The sequence below is a fragment of the Sciurus carolinensis genome, chromosome 11 (genome assembly GCF_902686445.1).
Source record: "Sciurus carolinensis chromosome 11, mSciCar1.2, whole genome shotgun sequence".
Lineage (NCBI taxonomy): Eukaryota > Metazoa > Chordata > Mammalia > Rodentia > Sciuridae > Sciurus > Sciurus carolinensis.
Genome location: NC_062223.1, coordinates 43,464,983 through 43,470,527, shown reverse-complemented (window position 1 = coordinate 43,470,527; position 5,545 = coordinate 43,464,983). Strand labels below are relative to the sequence as shown.

Here is a 5,545-nt window from a genome sequence, read left to right as displayed (position 1 = left end):
ACTTATATTGGGATAGTGGGATTTAGTGTGATTTTGGAGGTTAAATTTATGTGATTTTCTAAATCACTTGAGGTGAACATATATGGATTTTATAAAAGCCAGCAAATTAATCTCAATTTTGATTTTTTTTAAAAGCAAGCTTTGGGTGAGTTTAAGAAATGTCTCCTCTAAACATTTCATTTCTTTCTTTTTCAAAAATTATCTGAGGCCTGTCCCCCAGCTTGCCGCCACGTGTTTGCCTTCTGAAGTATCCCCAGGGCAGGAATCAAGGGACCATGGGGTTGCAGGCCAAGGACAGATGAATGGGATGTGAAGAGAAGTGCTCTTTCTTACAGCAAGAAAGTCTGTAAAAACAAGAATGTGAGGAAAATGTTCGCCCCCAGTCATGCACCCTTCTCCTCACCCAGGGAGACGGTGGCACCTTTGGTTCCCACGGGAGGGCCGCAGGGCGGGCGAGGGCAGGACTTAGATGGTGTGGGCGCGGGGCACTCCATCCCTGGGCTTGCCGAGACTAGGAACTTCTGCCGCTGGGACAGACATGCAGCCATGGCCCTGCTCCTACGTGTGTTCATCGTTGCTGCTAAGTGAACACCCTTTGGAGCTTATGGGGGGCTTCTGAAAGATTGCACTGCTACAGACTTGACTGAGTTTGCTGCCAAGGCTGCCCTGACTGCTGGCAAAGTCCCACCTGAAACTGTGGACAGTGTCCTTGTAGGCAGTGTCATGCAGAGTTCTTCAGAGGCTGCATACCTGGCGAGACATGTTGGTCTTCGGGTGGGAGTCCCGAAAGAGGTTCCAGCTCTTACCATCACAGAGCCACAGGCTCTGTGGCTCTGGCTCTGGTCCATTGTGAATGGACGTCAGGAGATGTGTGTTAGAGACGCTGAAGTTGTCTTGTGTGGAGGAACTGGAAGCAGGAGCCAGGCTCCCTACTGTGTCAGAAACGTTCCATTTGGAACCAAGTTTGGAACCGATATCGAGATGGAAGATCGTTGGTGGGGAGGATTAACAGATCAACATATTCAACTTCCTATGGGAATTACTGCAGAGAATTTTGCAAAACATAAAATAAGCAGAGAAGAGTGTGACAAATATGCCCTTTGGTCACAGCAGAGATGGAAAGCTGCTAATGATGCTGGCTACTCTAATGAGGAAATGGCGCCAATTGAGGTGAAGACAAGGAAAGGAAAACAGACAATGCAAGTGGATGAGCAAGTCCATCCCGAACGACCCTGGAGCAGTCACATAAACTTCCTCTAGGGTTCAAGAAAGAAGGCACCGTCACTGCGGGGAATGCATCAGGAGTATCGGATGGTGCTGGAGCTGTTATTATAGCTAGTGAAGATGCTGCTAGAAAACATAACTTCACACCACTGACAAAAACTGGGCTACTTTGTTTCTGGATGTGATCCCTCTATCATGGGTATTGGCCCTGTCCCTGCTATTAATGGAGCACTGAAGAAAACAGGACGGAGTCTTAAGGACATGGACTCGATAGAAGTGAATGAAGCTTTTGCTCCCCAGTGCTTGACTGCTGAGAAGAGTTTGAATCTTGACGCAAATAAGACTAATGTGAATGGAGGAGGCATTGCTTCGGGTCACCCATTGGGATGATCTGGATCAAGAATCACGGCACACCTGGTTCATGAACTAAGGCATCAAGGTGGGAAATATGCCGTTGGATCAGCTTGCATTGGAGGTGGCCAAGGCATCGCACTCATCATTCAGAGCACAGCCTGAGGAGAACAAGGAGCCCACCTCTGCTCCACCATGCTTTACTTGGCTGGGCCACAGTAAAACAGGTGTCCTCCAGAGCCATGCCACAGCTGGCCAACCCTTACCCCAGAAACAGTGATTGAGTTCGATGGTGCCTTGGTGAGGCAAAAATACATTTATCATGAATAATAGCCCATGCCATCTTGCAAATTTACACCAGTCTGATATGATGTATTCCTGAATTAAAATCCAATTAAGAAAGTCCTTAACAAAAATGGTGTCCTCACCAAATATGCATCACTTATGCCTTAGATAATATAATTACGAAGAAATTTAATAAATGTTGCCTTAAGCTAAAAAATTATTTGAAAATATTCTTTTCCTACCCTTTCACATTTAAAATAAAACAGTAGCAGAGTTTAAGGGGAAAATGTGAGTATTCTGCACACTCTAGCAATGCACACATACTGGACCACTGCAGTAAGTGTTAGTTAGCACAGCTCCTATCATGCAGGCTGTGTGGTGAAGGTCCTCCCCAAATACAAGGAGGTTGGTGACATGGCAGATTTGACCTGGAGGTAACACAGCTGTGGGGAGAACTGATGGACAGAGAGCAGACGGGGGAAAGATGGTGCAGTCTTACAGAGTTCCATAGGGAAATGGAGGCGTGTATTTTCCCAGGGGCTCCAGCAGGATACTCAAGGCAAAGGGAAAAAGTTACTTCAACACTTTTTCTTGGGTCAGAAGTATGCTCCACGTTCCCATGTTGATTCTAAGACACAAGCCAGTGGCAATGGCAGCTGCGACAACTATGGTGGCAGGATAACCAACTATCCAGGTTTGCCACTGGTTTTAGCACTGAAAGCCCGTATTCCAGGACATCTCTGCGTCCCAGGCAAACAGGATGATTGGTCTCCTTATTTGATGAACCCATCAGCAGTGACCGGGAGAGGTAGCCGGTTGGGTGGTAAAAGATTGTGGAGGCAATGAGACCAAGTGAGAGGAGGTGGCTGTTGCCATGGCAACAGTGGTAGGGTCTACCAGAAGAGATGGAAGGATATAGTGATACAGTTGGCAACAGGGACCTGGGCTCCCAGTGAAGAGTCATGCTGACAGCTCTAGCAAGGGCTTTCCAGTTTTCCCACTGTGGTTGTAACCAGGAAATCCAAGGTGTTGAAATGGAGGTGGGGCCCAGGAGTGGTGGCTGGGATTCCAGGAATTACATTCATGATTACACATCTCTTCTTATGGCTGTGCACCTACATCCTTCCCGCTTTCCTTAGGATTTGGGACTTGGACGCATTAGCTGGTGTCTTCCAGACTCTACCTAGATTTATAAGGCTTTCTGAGGCTGAAGTCACCTTTAGCTCTTATACATGTTACATTATATCTTACCTTTCTTTCTAAAAATTTCAAGTCTTTGTTTGTTTGTTTGTTTGTTTTTTAAATTGCCAGCAATGGAACACACCTTAGAGAAGAATCTGAGTAGTTTTGCTGAGGAGGAAAAACCAGGGATCAATTACTATAGATTAAGTATTGAAAACTAGCTCTGTCACTAGGAAGGAAGGAGTCCACAGGCCTGAATGCTGATTCCAAAAAGTCCTGTGTTTCACTGATCAAGAAAGTTTTCAGATGGATTTGAGAGTCTGGCATACCAGGGTCACTCCAAGTATGTGGTCCCAACCAGCTGCAGCTGCTTAGAAGCAGTTATGGTGAAACACCTTGTTCAGTTTTGCTAGGCAAGTATTGCTCTAAGTGGAAATATTTCCTCTTGACAAATAGGAGCCTCTTGACAGTCAAAAGCCTATTGTGCCAATAGAGCAGAAAGGCCTCATAGCCAGGTCTTCCTTCCTCTGCTCCTCTGTCCCTGGAGAGTTGTGCTTTTCCTGCAGCCATGTTAATCCCTGCCCCATCCACTATTCCCTGGACTTTGCTTCTACACATTCCCTCTTTTTACTTTGGACAGAGTTTTGTGGTTTTTGTTTTTTTTCTTTTTCCCCAAGCCCAGTATTTAAAAAAAAAAAAAAAATTGGGGGGGTTCTTTTTAGTTATACATGACAGTAGAGTGTATTTTGACATATACATACATGGAGTATAACCTCCCATTCTTATGGTTGTACATGTGGAGTTACACTGGTTGTGTATTCACATATGAACACAGGAAAGTTGTGTCCCATTCATTCTACTGTCTTTCCCATCCCCTTCCTTTCATTCCCCTTTGTCTAATCCAGTGAACTTCTATTCTTCCCTTCTCTTATTGTGTTAGCATGGAGATCTAGACTTGATCAACATTTCTGTTTTTCCTTTCTCTTTTTAAAAATTTTCTTTTTAGTCGTAGATGACACAATACCTTTATCTTACTGATTTAGTATACATGGTGCTGGGGAATCGAACCCAGTGCCTCACATGTGCTAGGCAAGCACTCTACCACTGAGCCACAACCCCAGCCCTATTTCTGTTTTTTCTAAATTCTATCTTTTTTTTTTTTTTTTTTTTGTAACCTGATGATGAGGGCAGAGTCTCTAATGCCCATCAACTCACCCTTATCTCTTGGGTTTCCTTCTAAATCTTCCTTTCCAGCCAGGTCTTCACAGCTCAATCTGTCCCTTAGTCAGACTGTGTGGCTTTGGGTTCTTTCAGGGAGATACTGGCTTTCATCTGGGTTTTTATTTATTTTAAAACCACAATAGTGTAACATAATTCCACACCTGCATTGAATTATGGTTCAGTCTTCCTGGCTCCACATTCACGAATTTCTAGTGCTTTGGAGGAAGGCGTGTTTGTAACAATTGTCGGCTGCGAGACCGTATTGCCATCTGCTTTTCATTTCCTAGGTAAGCACAGATGCAGGGGGAGTAGAGTGTTGGACCATCTGGTATGGTACAGATAGGGCTCTCCACATGTCTGCACTCAATTTTCCCCCATTCTTTTAGCTTCTATCTTCAAAAACGTTTCTCTTGAAAAAAAAAAAAAAAGTCCGCTAGCACAGAACAAATAGAACTTTGACTTTGGTTTCACAATTTGTGGTCTGATTTTTAGATTATCATATTTCATGTTATATAATACTTCTGAGAGTGACAATTTTTTTCTGTCTTTAGATCATAGAGCTTTCATGCTTGTATGCTTCAGAGGAGCAAAAAAATGACCTGGGGGATATGATGTTGGCAGGGCATGGCCCTTTCTGGCATGAATCACCAAGCTCCCCTGCCCTGCCCAATGAAGTACTTCTGACCATGTGTTGAATTCCCTGTCCTAGTAGCTGTGGTTAGCACTGCTGAGTCATGCTCCCAGTTGTTATGCTCTTTGTGGGGTTCACTGTGGAATCCTTAGGAGACTTGGTGGCTGATATTTTTGGCAGCTTTAGTTTATAGTGGGTCTCAGTGATCCTGTCCCTTTCCAACATTATGACACTTTTCTTTGCTCAAAGTTCATTCTATGATTGATTATTACTGTAGACACTTGGGTAACAGAAGCCCAGAGGGAAGCAAGTTACAAGGCAGGGCACTTTTCCGGCATGTAATCAACCTCAGACATCAAGGCTTGTATTCTCAGGGTTTCTGCCAACAGAACAATATACAAAATAATCTCTAAACCTAACGGCGTGAACCTATAGCAAGGTACATTGTGTTCCAAACATATCCAAAGGCAGCCATAAAATCAGGACCTATTAGACAAGATACTAGCTGATATTTACTAAATGGATAGGTAATTATACAGTAATGACAAAGCTAGAAACAAATGTCAAGTAATTCCTTATCGGTAATAATACAGGACAAACTTAGAGCACTTTGTGGAATGACTTGAAGGTTTTTCAAGTATTGACACATTG

General features: G+C 44.0%; 1 pseudogene; it reads left to right on the top strand.

The window, feature by feature from the left end:
• The first annotated feature begins 546 nt into the window (after positions 1-546).
• On the top strand, positions 547-1,740 carry LOC124958134 (3-ketoacyl-CoA thiolase, mitochondrial-like; annotated as a pseudogene).
• Positions 1,741-5,545: the final 3,805 nt, after the last annotated feature.